The sequence below is a fragment of the Balaenoptera ricei genome, chromosome 9 (assembly GCF_028023285.1).
Source record: "Balaenoptera ricei isolate mBalRic1 chromosome 9, mBalRic1.hap2, whole genome shotgun sequence".
Classification (NCBI taxonomy): domain Eukaryota; kingdom Metazoa; phylum Chordata; class Mammalia; order Artiodactyla; family Balaenopteridae; genus Balaenoptera; species Balaenoptera ricei.
Window position 1 is genome coordinate 22,161,457 of NC_082647.1, and position 25,405 is coordinate 22,186,861.

The 25,405-nt window shown below is 46.2% G+C and overlaps 1 long non-coding RNA gene across 1 annotated transcript in view; it reads left to right on the top strand.

The window, feature by feature from the left end:
* The window catches only part of LOC132371801 (uncharacterized), a 192,042-nt gene that overhangs the window by 166,261 nt on the left and 376 nt on the right, over positions 1-25,405 (top strand). The window lies entirely within an intron of this gene.

The following is a 25,405-nucleotide window of genomic DNA, read 5'->3' on the forward strand; positions in this document are numbered from 1 at the left end:
AATTACTTCTCTTCTGTATTTATTTTAAGTATCACTCCATCTTCTTGTGTGAAAGAAAGAAATGACTACACGGTTTCAAACAGAGAAAAAGTTATGCCAACTCTTTTTAAGTGAAGAAACTTCATCCACGTGTTACTCCTAACTGGATTTTTGTCCTCCTGACTATTCACAAGGGGAAACCACCCCATGAAAAAGACTAACCTTCTGGCAGTATCTGCGATGTGTCTCACCCAGAACCCGGTGGGCTCTCCATAGATTATTGGCAGCACTTTTATCGAGGGGGCAAAGAGAGGGAATCCAGTTACTGGAAACAGTGAGTGCAGCTTCAGAAGTTGTTCTCTCTCCTGAGCGGAGAGGTTGTTTGACCTACTGACTCATTTCATAGGAATTGGGGAAAACAACCTAGTGTGGTTTTCATTGTTAGTCCTGGAGGATTCCAAAGTCTGTGTGTCTGCAAATAAGATGAGCTGGAGAAAGGTAGTGTTGCCACTTGCTGTTTCTACTTGCTTGTTCTCCTAATGGAATTCAGTCCCTTGCTTCCAGGACAAGTCTAGCCCGTGCTTGGGGATCCTTTGTGTGGCTGTTCAGTGGTGAGTACAGATGACAGCAGTTTCTGATTTTTACTAGTTTTTGCTTCTCAATTTCTGAAGGGCATTTTATCCAAGTAAACGCTTTAAAGAGCATTTTTTCCTGGCACATTTATGCTACGTTTTATGTTGACCTGTAGAAAATACACTAGGTGCGGTGATAGTTACAAAAGATAGCATAACTGTAGACAGCAATGAAAGTTAAGATTTAAGATATATTTTGATAGAATAGATTTTTGCAACTTAATGACATGAAGGCAGTTTCAATTTTGACATAATTAAGTGATATTTTTTGGTAATGTTATTTAAAACACCAGTATGGAAGGTAACAGTATATTCTAGCAAAAATAATATAATTACTAATAGTTCATGAAAGGCATATATTTTTGGCTACTAACATAATATTTATGTGCAAAGAAACTTTTGATTCTTGATGTTTTGGTTTTAAAGTAAGTTTTATCGAATCAGCTAAAGGTATCAAAAGAGGACAAAGAAAGTATACTGTACTTGGATAAAAGTAGAAGCTGAGGGTGTTTGAAGTGATTGGTATTTAAAGTGTTAGATTATGCCCTCTGTATAATTTCATATATGATGGGTCCACCAAATCACACCCTCAAGTTCTGTTCTTCACTAATGCAACAGATGCTTAGTGTATAATTATTACAGAGTTTCTCATTCTCTTTGGAGATGGATGAGGAGAAAGTTGATTCGGTCATGCTGGCACTGTTTATCCAATTTACTGCTTTATGTCTGAATGCCTTAGGATGGGGCTTTTACCCTTTCCAGGGTGTTGGACCCCTTTGAGATTGTGATGGAAGCCACGAATCGTCTTCCCACACTAATGCACAAACACTTGCCCGCATTTTCGGCGCTTTTGCAGCCACAGTGGGGCTCATCCGCGGGCCCCGCTTAAGGGCCCCGCCAAGAGCAAGACCTCACCATTGACTCTGCCATTCCCTCGCTTCCCAGCAAACACTAGAATTTAAAAGAGAAGGTATCCAAGTCGGAAAGAAGTCATTCTCTGTGGTTGCTGGGTGGGGATAGATATAAGGTAGTTTAGCTGAGTACACAAAAAAATGCCATTAAAAAGAAAATGTAGCCCTTATTGGCCGTCAGATAAATTTAAGTCAGTATTGTAATGCTGTTGTGGAAAAAAAATAGACATGATTCTTGAGTGTATTCAAAGGAGTATGACATAAAAGTGTAAGAAAATAAGACTTGCATTAGTCAGACTCATTATTATGTCCAATCTGAGTCACATTTGAAAAAAGATTTTGGGTAATTGTGAAGAGCTCCGATATACAAGCAACAGAAAGTTATATACCCTTCTAGCAAAAGAGAAAGTAACCGGAGGTTTTAGTCCCCAAAAGACTAAAGGATTTCTTGCTAAAGGTTTTTAAGTAGTAACAGTCTGATTTATCTTTGTAACACACTGCCTGCTTTCAGCAAATTGCAGTACTTTAAATGGCTGTCCTGTGTAGGGGACATTTGTAACACTTCTGTGATAGCTTTGGCAAGAGTAAATTCAAATAAAACCAAAGAGATGTCGTCAGGACATAAAGTATATAATAAATACACTTCTTTGTTGATTAATAGATAAGAAAACCTCGATTGCCAAGATGATAAAGTAAACGAGTGGCTGAGGGAAATTATGAAATCTCTGGGATCTCTTTCAAGATGAGAACAGGGAATTCTGTTTTAGACGGCGGAAACATTTATTAATTCCTTCTACAAGCTCTGAGGGCCTCCTTTGCTAGATGCTCACGATCTGATAGAGGAGGCAAAGGTACAAAAACAGATTCACAGTGTATGATTAGTGCTCTGGCGGCAAGAAAACAGCACATGCCGCAGGACCTCAAAACACTCAGCCACCATCCGTGAGTCTTCCCAGCGGAGGTGGTGTCTGAATTGAGCCTTAAAGGACAGCCTTCAAGGAGTTAGCTGGACCAGGGAGGCAGGCGTTGTGGTGAGGGCTTCAGGCAGGAGGAGCAGTGTAGGCACAGGCTCAGAGCAATAGGTGGTATGGTGGAGGGTGTGGGGAAAGGAATGATGAGAGAAGGTGAAGCAGAAGGAGTCACTGATAAAGGGGTCTAATGCGCTGTGCCGTGTATGCCTGAAGGTGTCCACCTAGGAGGGTAATGAGGCCAGATGTACTCTTCAGAAAGATCACAGGGCTGCCCTGGAGGCAGCGGCGTGTGTGTGTGTGTGTGTGTGTGTGTGTGTGTGTGTGTGTGTGTGTGTGTGTTGGGGGCGGAGGGGATGGGTCGGGCAAGGAGACCAGATAGAAAGAAAGCCCTTGTCATCCAGTGAGGAAACTACGAGGACACTGATGGCTGTGGATTTCAGAGAGATTAGCGAGGTGAAAATCGGGAAAAGGTGAAGTAAGGTTAGTGGCTTAGGTTATTAGTTGGTATCGTTCACCACAGAATGAAATCTGAGAGGAAAAACAGTTTGGAGGGGGAAGACAAGGTGACATGGATGGAGCAGGCCGAGGTGTAAGAGCCCAAGCGAGCGGGAAGGCGGTTTCTATGGGTGTGGTCCTTGAAATGTAGGTTAGCAGCAACAATTCAAAGTGGTGGTGGCCTTGACTTGTGTGAAGACCTGTTTCTAAAGCAGTGGGTCACTCTTCCAAATTGTTTATATGGTATTTAAAATTTTTTCTGACTAACTTGTAATGAAACTTTTTAAAAAACATAGAATAAGATGAAGATGAAATAAAAATTACCTCTGATTCCATCACCCAAAGCTCTGTTAATATTTATGTATATTTATCTCCTTCCAATATTTTCCTGAATATGCACACGTGTGCGCGCACACACACACACACACACACACACGCAGTTGCAAGATCAGCATCATTCTGTATAGGCCTTTTTATATCTCACATTAAATGCACATCTTCTCCACATGCTTTAAAATGCTTTAAAAACATTTTTAAATGTTTTAAAATAATGGTGCATTATTCTCTAATTTGGGAGTGTTCAGTTTGCTTCCATTTTTTTAAAAGCTATTTTTACATTACAATAATTATCCTTTTTTTGTTAGTATAAAACTTTTAATTATATTTTGGCTAGAATTTTCCTGAGAAGTTTTTTTTAAATTGATTTACAATATTATACTAGTTTCAGGTATAGAGCATAGTCATTCAACATTTTTATAGATTATACTTCATTTAAAGTTATTACAAAATAATTTTATAAAAGGTAGTTTATATCTCTTAATCCTGTACCCCTGTTTTACCCCTACCCCCTTCCCTCTCCCCACTGGTACCCACTAGTTTATTTTCTAAATCTGTGAGTCTGTTTCTTTTTTGTTATATACATTCATTTATTTTTTTAAAACTTATTATTATTTTTTAGATTTATTTATTTATTTATTTATTTTGGCTGTTCCAGGTCTTAGTTGCGGCATGCGGGATCTTTTAGTTGTGGCATGCATGCAGGATCTAGTTCCCCAAGCAGGGATCGAACCCAGGCCCCCTGCATTGGGAGCTCAGGTTCCTACCCACTGGACCACGAGGGAAGTCCCTACATTCATTTATTTTATTGTTTTAGATTCCACTAACATACAGTATTTGTCTTTCTCTGTCTGACTTATCTCACTAAGCATAATACTCTCTAGGTCCATCCACATTGTTATGAATGGCGGAATTCCACTCTTTTTCATGGCTGAGTAATATTCCATTGTGTGTGTGTGTGTGTATGTATGTATGTATACATATATGTGTGTATGTATATACACACGCACGCGTGCACACACACCCCCCACATCTTCTTTGTCCACTCATCTGTTGATGGACACGGGTTGCTTCCATGTCTTGGCTTTTGTAAATAGTGCTGCTATGAACATTGGGGTGCATATATCTTCTTCAATTAGTTTTTATTTTTTTATTTTTTTGGATATATACCCAGGAGTGGAATTGCTGGATCATATGGTAGTATTTTTAGTTTTTTTGTGACACCTTCATACTGTTTTCCATAGCAGTTGCACCGATTAACATTTCCAGCAGTGTACAAGGGTTCCCTTTTCTCCACATCCTTGCCAAAATTTGCTATTTGTAGATTTTTTGATAATAGTTGTTCTGACAGGTGTGAGGTTATATCTCATTGTGGTTTTGATTTGCATTTCTCTAATAATTAGTGTGTTGAATATCTTTTCACGTGCCTATTGGCCATCTGTATGTCTTCTTTGGGAAAATGTCTATTCAGGTCTTCTACCCATTTTTTAAACTGGATTGTTTGTCTTTTTGATGTTGAGTTATATGAGCTGTTTATATATTTTGGATATCAATCCATTTTCAGTCATATCATTTTCAAATGTTTTCTCCCATTCAGTAGATTGTCTTTTCGTTTTGTCCCATTCAGTAGGTTGTCTTTTCGTTTTGTCGAAGGTTTCCTTTGCTGTGACAGTAATTAACCTTTTAAATACATGCGTCTTGGACATATTTTTAATGATTTCCTTAGGATAGATTCCTTGCAGTATACTTATTAAGTCAAACAAGCTGAACTCTTTAAAGATTCTGGATACCCTTTGCCTGTTTGTTTTCTAGAAAATGTATATCAAGTCACACACATTCTAGCAATGGATGAAATGCCCGTTTCACCATAATCTCTTGAGTTTTACCTATTTTTAAATCTTTAGACAAAAACATTACATTATTTTTGGTTGATTTATTCAACAGCTATTTGATGAGTACCCACTCTGTGACAGGCATGTGGCATTTTTTCATGGCTATCCGTAAAGTTTAACTTCTTTATGTGTTTATGTTTATTAGTCCATTGTTTCCTTTTGTAAATGTTCTGTTCATGTCCATTACCAACTTCTCTGTTGGAGTGTAATTATTCTATAATGTATTTGAACTGTTCTGTAATTTATTTAGTCTTGTGTGTGTGTGTGTGTGTGCACGTGTGCATGTGATATTTGCAGAGAATATTTTTCCCAGCTTCTTTGATTTTTAATTTTGCTTATGATTTTTTAAGATATAGAACCTTTACATTTTATTTAGCTGAAAATGAAATGATTTTTGTCTGTTTTTTTTTTTTTTTCTTTGTGACTTCTGTTACCTTGGGCTTAGGAATTCCTTCCCACCCAGAAGTTGGAAAATATTCATCTAATTAAAAATTTAGAGAAACATTTTTTATGGAAAATCCACCAAATTAGAAGAAGTATGAGAAAAAGATCCAAATGGGTTTTTTTTTCCACAAAGTAGATCCCTCAACATTGTGTGCTGAGTCATCTGCATTTGCCCAGTTAATCTTTGGTGCTTCTTTTATATTTCAAGACCCTGTACTGTTATATGTAGCTGTAAGAGTCCATGAGTTTTGGTGGATATTAGCACCCGAGCGGAGATATGAAAATACTTTTTTTCCAACATCTTATTATAAAAAATCGCAAGCACACAGCAAAGTTGAAAGAATTTTACAGTGAACCCCCATATATACACCTACTAGATTCTGCAATTAATGTTTTAGCACTTTTTCCTTTATCATTTATCTATTCATGTAATACCTTTTAAACCTCCTGAATCATTTGAATTCAAAACTGGGCTCAAAGACATTTTCCTTCATACTGTTTTTTCTCTAACTTGTAGGCTTGATTTCCAGGAAACTTTTAGCAATTTATATTAATACAGTAAAATAGTGAACATCCTAATAGATACCAAGAGAAACTGCTTGGTTTCTCTTAATTTCATGGATATGGTTTGATTTGTCAGCGTTATGATGATGATTCACATCACGATGGGTTTGTTTTTCAAACATCATTCTCTATTAAGGGCTCCGTCCTCCACTACAGTACAGTTGCTTTTTGTTCTTTTCGGATGGAACTGAAGAGGACATTGAAGAAAGGGATAGAAAGGCCACTCAGTAGACACCGAGATGCTTGTGGAAGTCTGTGGTGGGTGGGCCTTGCCAGAGCTGGCAAGGGGGCTGGCTGGGCCTCAGTGGGCTTTGAGAGAAGGCTTTTGCCGGAGTCAGCCACGTTCCCGAGCGGCTGCCATCAGGCTCTGCCGCTTGAGCCCTCAGCATGAAGGCTGCTTTGCCCAGGGCAGCCTGTCCCAGACCTGCCCTGCTAACGTTTGGCTTTGAATGTCCCTGGTTCACAGCGAGTGATCAGGATGAATAAACCTTAGGTCAAGGAGCTTAGTCACCTCTTTCCAGCCTAAATGATGAGCACCCTAAATTCCCATGAGTTTTTGGTGCTTGAAAGCATCTCAGCTTAGAGATGGGTTTGCAGCCATGTCTTAACAGCAGACTGACCTACTGCATCTGCCTCTTGGTGCAGCATACACTTAGATGATGGAAGAAGGCACAACCTGCGTTAAAAGACTCACCCGTGGTCACCGCTAGAAATTAACCATGGTTTAATTTTTGTACTTTTTTTTCCCCATCCAAGCCTCAATTTCCTATATGCAGAATAAGGTGATTTCATTAGATTATATAGAAGATTTTTTTTCTTTATCCTAAACCTTTGATTTTAATCTAGAGCATTAAATGTAGGTCAGTATTCACCCCTTTCTCAGAAATCTGGGAAGACAGTTTTGTTTTGTTTTTTTCCAGTTTCTTTGAATAATACTTTCCAGGCTGTTAAGACCATCGATGAAGCTCACCAGACTCTGGATCTAGGGCTAGAATTGTAAAGCCGTTAGTTCCTTGTGAAAGGAATGAGAGGGCATTCCTGAGACGGCGCACAGGGGGAAGCCTTACTCACAGGAAGCATATTAGCTGACTAGCTGCTTACAGAGCATGTTCCCTCCTCGACCTCCGGGAGACTCATCCTGTGGTCCAGTGTCACCTTTGTTCTAAATTTTCTGCTCGTAGCGGATGATGCAATAGTATTTTAGAAGTCTAGCCAACGAGTGCTTTGAAATGGAAGGATAGCTATACTGAAAAAATTTAACATAATCTAAATTGATATTCTAGTAATATCAGTATTCAGAAGAGGCATCCTATTTGAGGGATTTTCAGGAAAAAGAAAAGTTCAAGAACCTGAGTTTTTCCCATGCCACTGTCCCCTCTCGCCTTTACACTCCAGCAAGACTCAGCTTGTTGCTTCCCAAACCCGCTGGGCCATTTCCTGTTACCCTCCCTTTGAACACGCGGCGCCTCCAGCCTTACCCCTCTGCCCACCTCCCGAACACCATCACGCCCCACCCAGCCCAGTGCTGCCTTTCACTCTACAGATACACAGATACTAAAGTATGGAGTTTATTTGGCTTTCATTAATTTGCCAGAAGCAAGGGGAGGGTAGTTACAAAGCACTACTCTAACCTGTTGTTTTCCACGCTATTAGAATGTAAAGCAGACTGATGTAAGAATCGGCTGTCCCCATCAGTCATCACCATGCTGTGCATAGGGTTTATGAATCGTCTTCTAAATCCACAGCTAGTTTTAAAATCTAGTTTCCGGGCTAGGTCTGCAGGAAATACGACTGTGAGATCATAAATGCTATGGAGTGAGTATGAAGTTATTTACCAGGTCCTGTTATGTTAGCACTTGGGAATCGTACGAAAGCTGCTTTGTAAGTTGGGTTGTACCTGTTTGGAACCTAGCATCTCCAAAGGGGTTAACATGTCAAAAATATAACTGGCTTTAAAATGAGTTTAAATTAAATTATAAAGTTTTTAAACATAAAATAAGGTTTGGGGTACATTCACAGGCAGTGGGATTATATAACAGGTTTGTAAGGAAAATAAGATATGTGAGGTACATCCTTAACTTTTTTTTTTTTTTAATTTTATTTATTTATTTATTTATGGCTGTGTTGGGTCTTCGTTTCTGTGCGAGGGCTTTCTCTAGTTGCGGCAAGTGGGGGCCACTCTTCATCGCGGTGCGCGGGCCTCTCACTATCGTGGCCTCTCTTGTTGCGGAGCACAGGCTCCAGACGCGCAGGCTCAGCAGTTGTGGCTCACGGGCCTAGTTGCTCCGCGGCATGTGGGATCTTCCCAGACCAGGGCTCGAACCCGTGTTCCCTGCATTGACAGGCAGATTCTCAACCACTGCGCCACCAGGGAAGCCCCATCCTTAACTTTTAAGATAGATGTCTTGAAGAGGAAACTCTAATGAAATACCCTATGGTGTTACTCTCAGGGATTTAAAAAAACAACAGAGGGCACAGAAACGATGTTTTAGGTAGATGGGGGATATTTTCCAGTACAGAATCTTTCATGTACTGATTTAATTGAGAGCCCTCTCATTTGACACTGAAGTATGAATATCATCACCACTGTGGTGATAACAGTGTCAGTTAGCTGTGACCTAATCTGTACCAACCATGACTAACCAAGGATTCCAGGTCACTTCGGTTGTATTTCCTATGGCCTCACTGTTCCGGGGGCAGGATTAACAAGGAATAACTCATTTCTGTGTTCAGGCCTCTAATTGTTCATTCATGTAAACAATAGGTGAGAATAGACCTGACCCAACACAGGTGCAAGAGATTAGTAATACTAACAACAGTAGGTAACACTTTTAGCTGGGCCCCATATGTCAGGCACTGGGCCGAGTACTTTACTTGGTTGTCTGTTTTAATAAACAATCCTGTGTGGCAGGTGCTATTATTATACCCATTTTACAGCTAGGAAACTGAGGCACAGAGAAATTAAGTTTTTTCTCCCAAGATTACACAGCTAGTAAGTAGAGGAGCCAGGATCAAATCACAGAAGTCTGGCTCCTAAACCCAAGCTCTTAATTTGTATCCTATTCAGTTTCCATAAACCACTCATATTTTGGAAGTATTTTTATCCTTTGGGGCGACTCAATTTCATTTAGTCAATTATCTTTTGTAGTGGTTTTCATATATTAGGGAGGATGGATGCAGCCCCCAAAGCTGGGCATTATCGTGCCTTACCTTGCTCTGGATCTTCACCTGGTTACAGCTTGTCATTAACGATGCACGTTACCACAACCTGCCCCCACGGCTCCAGCCAACGCGCTTTCGGTAATAAGAGAGTAGTTATGTCCAAAAAAGGTAATTAACAAAGCAACTATCCCAGCTACCAAAAAAGCGATGAGGTGTGGCCCATGATGGAATCCCCTTTTCTTTTATTACTGGAAATGAATAGAATCATTAATATTGTGCCTTCCAGTAAATTCAGGCCCTATAATTTAAGCGCACTGTCAGGACGCAGAAATCTGTCATCTTATGAGACTATTATTGCTTGGTAGACTGACTACATAATGCCTCAGTCAGGAAGAGCGGGTTTTCCAGTGATATTGCACAAAGGCCCTTCATGTGTTGGTCTCATCTTTTGGCATTACCCCGTCCTTACCTCTATTCCATGGTCTCTGGTCCAGCCAGATGAAGCTGGTCATGTTTGCCCTCCGCGTGGAAGCTCTTTCCTTTCCTCTCTTCCTAGCCGACCACTACTGTTCTCTTCAGATGAAACCTCCTCCAGGCAGCCTTCCCTGACTGCTCAGGATCAGGTCAAGTGCCCCACATGCTTCCACAGCACCCTCTGCTTACCCTTTTGTGCACACATCATACCAAATTCTAACTTCCTGTTTCTTGTCTGTCTTCTCTGACTTGCGCTGGCCCTTTAAGAGCCAGGATTGGTATTGTTTACCTTTGGGTAAACACCCTAACACACAAGACAGTGCCTGACACATGGCAGGTACTCAGCAAATGTTCGAATGAGAGAGAGGTAGAAATGACATACTTGGTGACAAGGGAAGCTAATATATGAAATATCCAGTGTTGACAGTTCCTAAGGTACATTCATGATATTACCTGACTGAATCCTCACCGCAACTCTGGGAAGTCAGTTTCTTTAACCCCGTTGCACTGACATGGAAACATCAGCTTACCCCGGTTCATATACACGGTTTGTAGGTGGGAAAGCCAGGACTTGAGCTTAGGTCTCTGACGCCAGGTCTTACGTTCTGACATACCACGTGAATATTCCAAGGCCGGTCTTAGTTCAGGTATTAGACTCTGTAACAAAGCAGTGTGTCATTCTTGTCCTCACCAAGTAGATCCAGAGGGAGAATCAACAGGTTTTAATTTCTCTCCCTTTTAATGTCTTCCTTGGCATCCTCCTACCCCCCCATCCCCACCCACGTTTCCAGGGAAAGCTTTACAGTGACCTGTGATGGATCCTTTCCAGGTTTCTAGGTGTTGACGGTGAATCTTTTGTATGCAGACCAAGCTGGCTGCTGCTCTTATTTGGAGGAGGGGAGTAGTAGAGCTTTTGGAAAAATGGAGAACTGCGGGGGTTCTGGTAAAGCTCTTGAGCAAATTGAGTAAGATCCTGGTGTATTAGGGAGTACGAAATGAGCAGGGTGGGAGGTGTGTGTGTCTGGGCACCGAGAAAGTGAGCAAGAGGATAGGAGTCGGGGGCTGGTTCGGTTGACAAGTTAAGAGGCTGTTGAGAGGTTGCTGGCTGTGTAATTGACCAGTTGAATAGATCTTAATGTCAGACTGGGGTGTTCTCCACGGGCCTGCCGGCGGGGGCGGGCTGGGGCGGGCGGCAGGGCAAACTAGTGAGCTGGCAGCATCTTGGACACACAGGGCTAGGTGTGACGGACTCACCTGGAATGCAGGGCCTGTGTCATTTCCATAAGCAGGTAACCTGCGGAATACAGAGTCAGACAGAGAGAGAGATTTGGGCAACGTTTCCTAAACTTTAAAAGTTCAGGATTTAATACTCAGCCCTGCTCTGTTCTAGGTACTCCTGGGAATGTTGTCAAAGGGAGGAATTTTTAATTTCACACAGAAATTAATTTTGCCACCACGATAGAACGTTAGACAAAGTTCATAAATTCCTCCAGCGGTGGTTTGGAGTGTCAGTTATGGACGTCTCCTTTTGTACCTGGTTATCCACAGTAAGAAGCCATCCCAGCATTTTATTATGGTTTAACTGGGGGGTGGGCAAGGTCAGGATGAGATGGCGATGCAGTTAGAAGTACCTTCTACAGGACATTCACAGATCAGAGTGACTCGGAGGTCAAGGCAGGCTGGCGTCATTGTTCATTCAGTCAACAAAGATTTCTTGAGCAGCTGCTGTGTGCCAGGCACTAGTCAGCACTGAGAAGATGATGACAGTGATCTCTGTCACCATGGAACTTGAGTAAATGCATAGAAAAGCAGTCTATTAAAACTCAGGCTCCATGAGACGAGGGGAAAGGTGCTCTGTGATGCAAGAGGGCCTTCCTTTCAAGTGGTTCTGTGAGGAGGTGATCTCCAAGGTTAGAGCTGCAGGATGGGAAGGAATGTGTGGGCGGAGGAGATGGGGGGAAGGTTCCAAGCGTGGAGATCAGCACGTTTAAGAGGCTCTGGAGTGGGAAACGAGTCTGGCCTTTGAAGATCAGGAAGAAGGCAGGTGTGGCCCAGGTGAGAGAGGGGCAAGCAGGTGCAGCCCCTCAGAGGCCTTCAGCTTGGTCCCTCCCTGCTCTGGAAGGTGTCCATCCCAGAGGTCTCAGGGACATGCTCAATGACCCCCGGAAGTGTCCGCGGCCCAGGCACCCAGGCTCTTAGGAGAGCCCTTGTCCCCCTTGCCACCTTCCTCTCCTGATACTGTCACTTGTTGAGGGGAATAAACAAGGATATACAGCAAAAGCAGATTTTAGTGAAACCAGTAGTCATATCAGGTGCCCCAAAGTGTGAGAATATGCCCACAGGACTATACAGTGACTTTAAACGGAACTGGGTTTAAACCGATGATCTGCCCGCCGTACCGTGGGTCACATGTGCCAGTCTTGTGAGCGGGAACACAGCCAGGCGGCAGGATTTAAACAAAAATCTTGGTCAAGGCTGCAAAGTGAAACCTGCGTTCTTGGCCCCCAAGGTTCTGGTGGTCCGCCGAGCGGTGGAGCTGTTTCCGTGGGCGGGGCGGGAGAGGCCCTTTTCTGACGTTAAACCTCCTCCCGTCTGGGCCTCCCTGCTCAGCGAGTCCCCCCCCTCCCGAGTCCCGTGTGGGAAGGGAGTGCTCCCCCGCGCTGCCCGTGAGGTCGGGGCAGGCCTCTGGCCACGCGTCCCTCCTCTTTCTCCGCGCACCCTCGCCCTTTGAATCACCTCGCCCCCATTTTAGAAGAAATGAACTTCGAAGCTGGGGGGTGGGGTGAGGCCAGGAGGAAGAGAGCGCTGGGACGTGTTGTGTGAGCACTGGTCCTGATCCTTTTTGTCTTTTACTACCTGTAGGGGCAGGTGGACGCGGAGAAGCTGCTGGCAGGAAGGGCTGATTGTTCTCAAGGTTATGGGTTATGCAACAGAGCAGAAGAGCTTTGAGGATGCAGGAGGAGGTCAGAGCAGCTTGTCCACAAGGCATTTTACGCAGACGTTTCCCTTTATATAAGATTTTATTGGCTTGACTGTCATTAAGAATTCCTGTGCCCGCATTTAGCTGGATCTCTGGGGTGAGTCGTTATTGCCAGTCTGCAGTTAAAGTAAGTGATTTCCTTTAAAGGACTCTACTTCCAAAGTTTTCCTGAGATGCCAGGCTGAAGCAGGTACCCTTGGCGCCTGTGTTTGAATAGAATGTCATTATATCCTAGTCTGTAAATTTGTCCTCGAGTCCGTGAGAAAGAAAAAAAGGAGACTATTCCGCCTTCTTTATCCAGTTACGAAGTGCAGGTAGACGGTGATGTAATAGATTCTGTGGACCAGGCTGTGCTGAGCTTGCGTCTGGGACAGGGACCAGACGGATGAGAGTAGAAGCAGAAGGTATTTTTAGTCTGTCAGGGCTGCTCTGAGATACGGGTTCCTCCCCTACCGCAGTACTTCCCAGCGGGAGGTTCAGTGCCAGGCGCACTTGCTCTGGTTCACTTCACTTCTATATTATGCTTTCAAATATTCATGAGGCCTGGTGGGCTGCCGATTTGATGAAGCAGCTTTGAAACCCACACGATTCAGCTCGAGTCTGTGACATTGCTTAGAGGGCCTCTCAGAGGGCTCTGTGTCCCACCCAGGGACCAGTGCCTTCCCTCTGAGGTGTGGTTTTCTCTGGAAATCGGGGCCTGGGGACATAGTTCACTCTTTTTCTCTTTTCCTACACTGAGGTGATTCAGGCACACGTGGAAGTTCTGATGCTGACATGACCTCTACAAGTAGGTTCTTGAAATTTGGGGTGAACCGATTTAAACCACTAGCAATGGTAAATCAATTGAACGCTTCAGTGAGGTTATAAATCAAGTACAACTTGCAAAGTGATAAAAGGAAGGGATCCTGTCTGGAATGTACCAGCTGTCTCTAGAATCACTTTTGCAAGCTGAAGAGCTTCTGCCTATAGTAAGAAAAGTGTAGGTCAATTTCCATACAAGGGTTTTTGCCTCTTTGGTAAACTTCTGCTTGGCTGGTTGTTGTTTTGATTGAGGGCCGGTCCGTCTCTCTGGCCCTCTGAGCAAGTGGTGCCAGTAAGAGCACAGAAAGCACCATGTACTGTATGGAGGAAGCACTGGGTGGGATTAGGAGGCCGGATCCCTGTCTCTTCCATCCAATCCCCGCCCCCTCCCCAATATCCACGCCAGCCCGTGAGCACCAGTGACCCTGGGAGGTTCCCGGGCCTCTCCCTCTCGCTCTTGATATAAGATGAGACAGGATATAACCTACAGGCCCTGAAGTCAGGCTACCTGGTCTGCAACCCACTTCTGCCACTTGCTGGCTGTGTGACTCTGGGCACATTAACGTTACTTAATGTCTTGGTGCCTCAGTTTCCTAGTCTGTCAAATGGGAGTAGTACCCACCTCACAGACTACTGTGAGGCCTGAATGGGTTAAAGTGTGTGGAGTGCCTGCAAGGTGGTTTGCCTTTCTTGGGAAGGATCACAAACGCTGGTTCCAGTGATGGAGTCTCTTGTTACTTTCTCCTACCTCTTCAGGCAAATAGACCTACGTGGTCACGAGAGCCAGTCAGAGCATGACAACCCAGGAAGCCCGAGGGGCCCTGGGTTGGGGTCTTGGTGCCCTCTCTGTGCCTGCCTTCCTCCCCGGCTGCTTACACAGCAGCCTCCCTCGCCTCCCCAGGAAAGGCTCAGCCCCACGCAGAGCACAGGCCCCAGCAGCCCCCGCAGATAACTGCGCAGGGGGACATGGGGTCTCAGGTGGGCAGTGTCGCTGACCTGGGGACAGTGCCCCTGGGCCTGTCGAGGTCCCGGCAGCATGTGCCAGTTTCCTGCAGTTTCAAGGATCATTGTCAGACTGGGTCATGGGGCCAAGCTCTTTACTAGCTGGTTCTCCTTGGTGAAAACTGAAAACTTTTCCTTCTCAGTCTACGTTTTCAAACACCCAACACACTTCTCTGAGGGCTTGGCTGGCTACCCTTCAGATATCCCAGTGAGAGACAAGACCACCAGTTTTCATGCTGCCCACACTTCTCCACCCCCCAAATCACCTGATACTCCATGCTTTCTACAGAGGTTCTCAGTGTGAGAAAAGTTAATGTTTATGGGGCAAGTTCAGAGAGCTTGTGTCTCCTTTCCAGAATTTACTTGGTGGCTCTGCCCTATGTGGTGGAGAACCCTGTTCTCTTAAGTTTGGGTGGTTCCACCCAACCTCCACCGGGAATTACATCTTTAAAGGCTGCCTGGGCAGGAGAGTCCGGGACTCCCTTTGGGATTGGCGAGGGGCATCTATGAATCCAAGGGGGGAGCTGAAGAGGTGAGCAATCTGGGAAGAGAAAGCCAGGTCGAGGGCAGGTGAAGTTGTGCTGATTGCCTTGTAAGTCACAAACCTGAAGTTTTGTCAGATCTCTGGGTAAGGAGAGAACCACCCTGAATAGATAACAGTGTCTTAAATCGACTTTACAAGGAACTAAGCTGAGAATGGTAGATATTCTTCATCACTCAAAATTGTTAGTCCAAAAGGCCTAGAAAAGGCCAGCCCCTTCTGGTGGTTAAAACCAAGTGCTCCCAGTTTTCTGCACAAAAACCTGGAAATTCTCTCCCGGCATCCTGAAGGGTCTGGCCATGGAATGGCTGTGTGAGGCTGCCCCCTTGGGGCCAGCATCAGCAGTGCGTGTGTAACCTGTTGATGGAGGCTCTCTGAAATAGTCATTTTAAAGGTCTTTTGAAAAGACTTTTCTCAGTCACTCTCTCTCTACACGTGTCACTCCATATCCAGGGCTTAACCATTCTGCTTTGTTATCTTTCTAATCCGTACTTTGCCCTCTTTGGACTCCAAGGTCACTACTTTCCAGTAAGCTCTTCCACTGGCCTCCCAACTGATCTTTTTAAAATGTAAATCTGATTGTCTTTCTCTTACTCAGAGCCCTTTAATGGCTCCTCCTTTTCCAGGTTCCAGTGCCTCTCTCAGAAGATCCCTGAAGCCCGCTTCTCTGCCCCGGACCACGTCTTTACCTGTGTTCCTCTCTTTTCCTCATCCGTTCATCTGCTGACACCTGTGCATTCTTAGGAGTCGTCTCAGGTATCACCTCCTCCAGGGAGCCCTCTGGATTACATTAGATAATGTGATGTAGTAAGAGGGAGGAGGGGAGGGAGAAAACGTGAGCACACTGCCTTATAACCAAGTGCTTTTCTTCCCCTCCCACAAGACATAAGCTACCTGAGAGGGGAGACTTTTTTTCTCTGTGTCACAGTGTCTGGCATATCACTGTTGCTCACCACTATAGAGGGAATAAAGGGAGGCAGGATAAAAGCAGGCGAAGACCCAGATCACTGACTAATTCCTCTTGGGCGTGATGGAGCTCGGGAAAGAACTAAGCTAAGCTCCAGGCCCGAGAGTAAAGGCACAGCCAGTCAGTGCGGGTGAAGAGAAGTGCATCACCTCGCGGAGCAGGCCAGCTAACCTCTCCTTCCAGCCCGCCCTCCTGCTGCTCACTCAGAATGCTTCTGTGGAAGAGTCCAGAATCCATGGCAGGACCCACCCACCTATATTGCACACCTTTTTGATATGTGCCCAAAGTACCATCCAGAGTCTAGGTCTCAAGAATTATTTGCTGATGGACTTAATTACTTATTTGACAGGCGGCAAGAGCACATCCTGAAGTGTCAATTAAGACCTGTGTTAAATCAAATGTACTTCATTCAATTTAAAAAAAAAGAACAGGGAAGAAAAAAAAAAGGCGTGTGTTTCTGACCGTCTGTGGGTATGAGGCACTGCGCTGGCCACTGTGGGCCAGCAGAGAGAAGGCTTTGCTCTGTGCCTGCAAGGAGCTGACCGTCTAGCCGGGGAGAAGACAGAGCATGCAGGCCACGTTAGGGAACGAGATAGCAGATGTGAACGTGTCACAAGGCAGTGTGTGATTAATTGCCAAACAAAGAGCTCAAGAATGTGGTGGTGACTGAGCAAGATAATGTATGTCCAAGTGCCTCAGCCCTTCAGCACTCCTGACCCCAGCCAGCCCTGCCGTCCGCCTCTCTCACACCCTGTTGATCCACCTCATACAACGTAGGTACTCGGCCAGTGCAAAGCCCCTCACGCCCAGGCCCCGGCCCACCTCCCAGCCCCGTGTGCCCCGCAGCCCTTCAACCCAAAGCTGCAGAGATACCGAAGAGAACTCGCCGTCTTATTTCTGTAGCACCCGCCTTCCTTCCTTGTCCAACCTTGTCCCTCCGTTAAAACCCTCCTTTTCCTTCAAAATTCAGCCTAGAGTTACTCCGTAAAGCCTGCTGAGTCTGCAGGCAGAGCTCCTTCCACGTGCTAGGTGGCGATGCTCGCGTGCTTCTGTCCTGCGAGGGATGTAAACTCCTGCTGCAGGGACGGTGTCTTTTCCCTTCATACTCGGAGCACCTGACATGCTGTCTGACGTGGAGCACACGTCCCTTAAGTGTTTGTCGTTGACTGAAAGGACTTAACACATTGGAAGGACTGAGTAAACATCGGTTGGCTTTGCACGGTTAAGATGTTAAGTGCTGTGAGTGCAGGAGAGGGTGACATGCCCGAGTGGTCCAGGGAGGCTCCGTAGAGCGAGAAGGGAATATTGAACTGAACCTTAGCGGTTTTGTACACCTGAAACTGGCAAAGAATGAGAAGGATCCCAGGTGGAGTAGCTCAGTGTCTGTGGCTGCTGGCAACCCACCCGGCCTCTCAAAACAGAAAAACAGACCAGAGGGAGGGAGCCCCGCAGAGTGGGGCGGTGGAGGCAGCCGATTTCAGTTGGAGCAGAGGGTTTACCTAAAGGAAGTCGAGAGGATGCCCTGGAGAAAGTTTGGACTTAGGCGGAGGAAAGACCTCAAAAGCAATGGGCTATCTTGCTGGCAGCGGATGCCCTTTGTTACTTTTGAAAACCATGGTGACTTGATCAAAGTGGTGTTGAAAGTGGGAGCTGCCCTGTGGCCCTGCCTTCATTTTATACCACAGCCAGAGGCCCAGGTGGTGACCAAGATGCTTAGCCCCCAGGTGTGAAGCCCCTCTACTACACAGAGCCTCACCTGGAAAGGCTGGACTTTCTATAAACAAAGGTTTTCCTTCTGACGCTGCCCTTGACCTGGCTCTGAGCTGTTGATTCTTTGGGTCCATTCAGCTTTGTCCTGTCCTTCTACCCTCGTGACTGGCAATGACCCGGAAAGTGGCAGCACCCCTGCAGCAGGTGGCCTCCAGAGCTGAGTCACCGCCCTGGGAACGGTGCCCTGGCACACCGGGAGTTCTCCACCTCACCCGGCTCTGCAAGGCTCTCAGGGCACCGCCAGAGCTGCGGAGAAAGCTTTATGCATCTAGAGTGTCACCGAGCTGATAGGAAAGTGAAATAAAGGCAATTGAAGACCAAAAAGGAAACTGTCCTAATGGTAGTTTCTAGCTGGTATCTTTGGCAAAGTACAGAGAGTTTTTCTCACAGTTATACTTATGGGCTGTGGTTGTCTCATTTGAACGTACCATAATTATCCATTTACGGATATCTTTAAGAATGGAATGAAGAGGATTTTAAAACGATGGTTTAAGATTCTGTTAGACCTTGTAAATTAAGAGAGCTTAAGGAATAAAATGATATGAAGAGATATCTTAAGCTGTCGATATTCTCGGAAATGAGCAAATGAGGTTTAAGGTTTTTTTAAGTTTTCTTTATCATTCATAGATACTCTGATGGCTATTGTCTTTAAAAAATTATGGTGCTTTTAGTTCATCCCAGAGAAGATAAAAATGTAGTGTTGTTCTTGAAAGGAGGGTTGTTTTTTTGTTTGTTTTTGTTTTTGGTGTTTTTTTGTTTTGTTTTAAGTCTGGCTTGTTTACTACACCAATGAATAGAGATGACCTCAGTCTAAAAAAACAAGTTAACCATGATCTCTCTCCTTGCCTGGCAAAATAAGCCTTTTTCAAGTAGCAAAAGAAGTGCAAGTCTGACTACCAAGTCATCATTTTAGCTGATTAGATTTTCCAAAAGACAAAACAGAAGGCCCTCTACATTTTCACAACTGAATAGCTCTTAGGAAATACTCCCGGCTTGCTCAGTTCCTATAAGGCCGTAACAAGTTTGGTGACAATCAGACAGTTGCCTGAATGCGAATGCTCTGTGTGGTTAACTGTGCTGTGGCCACTGTGAGCTTTCAGAATCGGAGAAAACAGCATCACGTCTCTTGCTTTTTGAGTATGCAGTTCTTTAACTTAAAAAAAAAAAAGCTTCATTTTTTAAACTTCACACATCGTGTGCCCAGCTATTCTCTACAGCTGAAGTGTCCCTGAAGGCAAAAACCCAGTCATTTTCTTGGGCAAATTGTCTTGAGCACTGGGTGTATGCACATGCTCTGACCACCTTGGGGCAGTTTTCAGCAGGGCCAGGGAACTCGCTACTTAGTTGCCAAAGATGCTGTGAGCTGTGACCAGGAAGTTGGGTTTTCTCTGTTATTATATTGTTTACTTTCCATGAGCCACACAAAACTACGGACGGTCCACAGTGTTCCCAGTTTCTCGAAGGCAGGAAGAATTAATGCAGCTTCTACTAGCAACCAGAGCCATATCCTGATTCCTACAACCTTTATGATCTCAGATCAATAAAGACCAAATTGAAATGCATTTGGAAGTCAGAGGTCAGTTGGTTCTAGAATCCATTCCAATCTAAAGAATCTCTAGACTCACTGGATTTGAGCGTGCAGTTTGGAGAGAGGATTTTAAAAAGAGGGCAGCTTTATTCTTTATTTTTTGACCTGTGTTGGGAGGGAGAACTAATCTGCTTTGGGGGTGGAAGTTGCAAAAAAGCCGATCCCAGTGACCATACAGAAAGATTAATGAGCATTCGCCCCGGACTTGGCATGGCCGCCTGTAAGGAAGCCGGCAAAGGGTACCAGCCTGACGGCGTTGAAGCATCAGAGCGTCAGAAGGCTCTTGAGAAGCACTCAGGCCCTGAGGAGTTAAAAAGGCAGAGACAGCCAGTCAGCAAGTGCCCGTCTGGGCATGGATTTGTTTTTCCTGCCCTTCTGAAGTCAGAGCCAACATTCTTCATGGTTTTGAGTGATTCAGAATGTCTCTTTCTTGGCAGGGCCACTTTCCAGTCATGGGCTTACGACTGAAGCCCCTTAGGTGCCGGCCAGAGTGGAGACCAGCCTCACACTTCATGTCACATCTTAGAATCATTTTAGAGCACAAGGGAAACTGTCACAGACAGCTGCTTGTTTCAGAGATGAGGAGACTGAACCAGGGGCCGTGGTCGGCCGGAGGTCACGGCGCAGGAAGGAGAGGCCGGTGGGAGCCGGGCCGCCCTCCTCTGTCCACACAGCTCGTGTCCCAGCCTGGCGGGAGAGGCTGCTGCCCTTGGATGATGCTTAGAAAATGGCTTAGGTCAGAAAGGAGAACCTCATTTGTACGGAATGAAACAAATCAGTTACTTACTTGTGTAGACAGTTTCCGCCCGACCTCCTTTGTCAGCCTGGTGAATTTATTAGCTCCTGGGCTTCCAGAAATAAGAAGGATGGAATTTCTATCTATGTGCCGAAATGGGAGACTTGATAGACCCCTTTCTCCTTCTTTTTTTTGGATGAGAATTAACTTATTTCACGCTGGTTTTTTTTTCATGCTGGTTCTTAATAAACAAACGTCGACTCCTTCCCACAGGAGACAGAATTGAGCAGTGTTCTGAGAGCACACTGTGCTCCGCGGGGCACTGAGTGAATGTGATGTTCGGAAGATGCTCTAGAAGCTTGCACGTGTCTCCTGGGAATAGAAGGGCGGTGGAGATGGGGCAGGGGAGCCGCCGCTGGAGGAGCAGCGACTCACCCTCCCTGCTTGGCCAAGGACTGCAGGCCAGGCCTCGAGAAGCCCACGGGAAAGAACTCGGTTCCCCGTGAGCCCCGGCGTGAACCAGTGACCCCTGCTGGGCCCACGCGCCACCATGTCCTCCGACACCCCCCTGCCCCACTTCCGTGTCCACAAGAGCTGCAGAGAAGGACATGCCAGGTCCCTAGCTCTCTGCCAGCGGCTTCCCCGATCCCCTAGGAGGACGATGTCGCCTGTCTTTGTATAAGGACAACACCGTGAACCAAGAGAGGGATACAGTTACTCTCATCTGAGGAGGAAAACCCAGTCAAAGGAAGTTTCCCACCCAAGGCCTCGTGGGGTGGGGGGTCGCGGGGTGGTGGTGGGGGGGCAAGTGCTGCAGGGTCCTTCCAGGTGGCGCGGAGGCAGCTGTTACAGATCGCTTTGTTGTGTTAACCGCGTGATGATTGCGTTAACTAAACATGTCAGAAGTATCAGTGAAGCACATCCGACAAGATGTTTTCGTGGGAGGAGCCATCCCGTAGTGCCAACAACAGTAAGTGCCGCCTTCCGTCCTCCCAGCCCTGGGAGACAGCGCGGAGGGCAGTCAGCTTGTGTTTTGCTTCTGAGCATGATTTTAGGGGATGAATAACAACGTTTTCCTCCCCATCACCTATATTGTCTTCATTCTTAAGGTAGACAATGTATTTTAAAGAGAGGTGGGAAGAAGCGTTTGGCCGTGTCCCTGCCAGCTTTCCCGGGCATCGCGCTCCAGGGCGCTGGGCCGTCCCTCCACGTGCTGCACACAGAGGTGGCCCCAGGGAAGGCCTGGGCGGTGGTTTAACTACGTCTGCCTCGGATTTTTTAAGTACTGGCTTTATTTGTATGGGCTTAAAAAATTATAATCTAGCAAATGTTTCAAATTTAAGCCGTGGGTAAAATTTTCCTAGCAGAAAATTACACGGTAAGCTGGAGAAACGGAATAGAAAGCTGCACGGGGTTCTCCTTAAGGTTTTTGTATTCTCATGGGACTCGAAGGCGCCTCGGGCCTCGTGAGACCCTCGTGAGACGAAGGGACTGGGACGGACGGTGTGGAGCTGCCCCTCCCCGAGTGTCTTGCGCACCTGCAGAGGGCAGCATCTGAGCTGCGCAGGCGCTGCATCTCCAGCTGATGTAACCCAGCGCCCCAGATACCCGCGTTCCCCACAGACGGGTACCCGTATACCCTGTTCATCAAGGCATCCTGAGAAAGGGGCTCCCAGTCTCTCTGGGGAACCCAAAGGAACCGACCACCCTAGTATATTCTTGCCCACTCCTCTGCAGACGTGGAGGAAGTTAGGAGGCCCTGGGAAAGCTTATTATCCTGACCCCAAAATCTGGTGCCTCACCTGTGGGCCCCATAGCCCCTAGAGTTTCCCCTGTCCTAGAACCTAACCCACTGTCAGAAAAACTGCCTGCTTGTCTGGACCCCCGCTAGCCTGCTGAGGCCGTGAGGACTGGCGCCCTGTCTTGTTCACTTTGTGTCTCCAGCATAGCGCTTCCCACGTAAAATCCAACAAACATCTGTTTCTTCTGTTCTTCATAAATTTCGTGTGTTTTCTCATCTCCTGCCACCCCAGATCTCAGTTAACTTTCACTGTGTGAGTGTGCGCGTGTGGGGCATACATACGTGAGCTCACGCTCACACACACACACCCCCCCCGACTGCAGTCCTGTGTGGCCTCAAATCCCTGGCAGTCTAATTTCCCAAAGGCCCCAGATGCGGTGGCATTCCCCCGTTCTCACTGATGTCACCCCCCGCTGCGTTCAACAATGCTAGCATCCCCTCCCGGAAACCCTCCCGTTCTTCCACCTGCCCACGTCACGCCTGTGGAGCCCAGCTCAGGCCCCTTTCCGCTTCGAACCCCACCCTCCCCGCCCCCTCTAGCCAGCCCCACACTCACCCAGCCCTAAATGACTGCTGTGCTCTCCTCTGCGTGCACCCTGCAGCAACTTACCTGTTCTGTGTGTTAGACGTCACTCCACAGTTCGATTGTAAGGTCGTGTGCAAGTGCGTCCACGTCATCTCCTTACCTGGTTTTCTAGTGTCTAGCCCAGTGCCGGGCTCTTAGGAGGCAATCAGTGAGTGCCTGCTGATTGATTTTGAAGCATCTGTCTTTATCAGTAGTACTGAGAAGTGACTCGTGGCTCTGTAGCACTGCTGTTGTTAATCCCTCAGTGAAAGCCATGAGTGTCCCAGCCCCTCCCTGGACGTGGCCCTAAGTTGGCCCCCATACAGGCTGTTTTCCTTTGGAGCCCTTGTTACATCCTATCATCATCTGTTTATTTGTTTACTTACACTGGACTCACCTGCCTTGCTTGCTCTCGTGTCCTCCGAGCCTCATTCAGCTCCTGCTACGTTGTTATCTCGGTGAATCCGTGATGCGTGAATAGATGGCGGGACATGGTTAGAATATCCTCATCCCAGTTTCAGATTGTATCTGTCTTGTCTTTTCTTGGACTCTCGACTCCTTGCTGCAACATCCCTTGGCTTATGTGCTACCCTTTCCCGCTAGAGAAGCCCCCAGACCCACAGGTTCTGTGTACTGATGGCCAATATTATTTCAGTCTTTCACACCAACTTTAACATATTGATTATAATGCCTTAGGAACTGTTATCCAGAATGTTAGATGAGCCATCCCCTCACGGGGAAACTTGGGGGTGACGGGGTTAGTTGACATTTATTGAAGGTCTGTGTACCTACCGTGTGTCTCATTTGAGTTAGTTATATTTTCACAACTCCTGAGAATTAACATTATTATTTTCACTTTATAAATAAAGAAACTAAAGCTCAAAAGGGTTAAACAGTGTGCCCAAGCTGTGTAACAAGTGACAGAGGGAAAATCTGAATCCTAGTCTTTCAGATCTCGAAGTTTATACTGCTCGTCTCTCTGTTCCCAGTTAAATGGGCCATTAAATGGGAGGTTGCTTAATAGCACTTGAGGTTAAAAAGGCAGCGCATAAGTACTAACTCAGATAAGCTAATGCTCATGAGGAAAGGCAGAGATAAGGAAAAGATGCTCATTGGTAGGTTGATTCTAAGCAGGGATTGACAAAGGTCGGCTTCTAACACCTTAAAAGTTCAAAAGGGTGACCGCTGAGCACCTAAGAAGACCACCTTTGGGGGCTCTGTGACGGGGCTGTCAGTGGAGAGTGTAGGTTGACCCCTGACCCCCACCCCCACCCCGAGAAAGCAGCAGGAATCCCGTTAGCGAAGCGTGCTCACTGGCTCTCGCTCTCCCCTTTGGTGATGGGCTCAGTACAAGCCTCAGCACCATACTTAGATTAGAGCAACTGTAGAAGGCACAGACTTCCAGTGCTCATGGGAAGGGGGGAGGGCAGAGAAGTTATGGGAAGCTGAAAATGCCTCTGTCACACTTACATCCTCATAGTTAAGAAACCTTAGCACCAACTCATACAGTTTTCTTGACCAGACCTTTCTGTGCTCTGGTCTCCCCAAGAGCAGATGATGTCCGTGCATCTAAGTCATAAGAGGCTGCAGGCACAGGTCCCAAGTTCCTCAAGAGAAGTGACAGCAAGGATGGAAGAAGCATAGTGCAGAATTAGGCTTTATCACATGCTTTTACAAGAAAAGGTTAATTGAAGGAGGACTTCCGAGCAGCTTAAATGAACTATTCCAAATACTTTTCCAAAGACTGAAAAGCTCCCAGAAAACAGCAGACTGGCATTCCCCACAGTCTGATGCACGTCTCAGCCACTGTCAAAAAGGGAAAGAGCTCCTCCTCTCTGACTTGGGTCCTATCCTCATTTTTATGATCAGACAATTTTGGAAACATGCTATCATTTTATAACGTTGTTTAAATATTCCAGAATCGTGTGTGACTCCACGTCGGCTTGAATTGTGTGTGTTTACCCTGATAGATCTTCCTTCCCATGTGTACTTCTCCACTTGCTTGATTTTTTTTAGATTGATTTTTCTGTTGTAAGACACTACTGAATATACCTGTTGGTTTTCTCAACCGTTTCTCTTACTGGTCAAGATCCTCTTGAATTTCAGTCCCAGCTCTGAAGAATCTCCCTGACATAGTGTGTCCCTGTTGTGACGGCATCTTGAAGCACCTGAGCACAGTCCCGCTCAGTAGCGCTCGGCTGAAAGGTCACGCCTGTGAACCAGGTCTGACGCGTCCGCTGGTGAGCAAGCCTGCTCTCTGGCCTTGGCTGTGTTTAAGTTCCTCCTCCGAGGGGTTGTAATCATTAACTTAGACATTTCAATAGGCAGTCACTTGACAGGACAGACTTTCCTGCATGGCACTGCTGAGTCACTCAGCCTCTCGCTGGCTGAAACGTGAGCGTTTGAGAGCCAGGCCTCCCTAAGGAACCTTCCTTGGAGCTGCTCCGAAGCCCTCCCAGGAGCTGGGCAGGTCCCGTGTGCGGAAGACTCGAGCGTTCCCTCGAACAACCAGCTTTCAGGAACGAAGACCTCGACGACCTGGGCTCCCGCTCCTGTGATGTGGTGAAAGGTGCTTTCCACCTTTAAAGTTAGACCACAAAGGAGAGTGTCACCCGGATCCTGTTCTAGATTGTCCTCCGCCTGATTCCCAAGCAGGAAAAGGTCAAATTTACAGACTCGTGCTGCCCTCTGCTGGCCCTCTGGAGTCTGTGCCGCTGCGGCAGGAGGTTGCAAAACCAGTTTTGGAAATAGAAGCCTCCTGTGCAGGCTGCTTTCATGCCTTTCTCCGTGACTG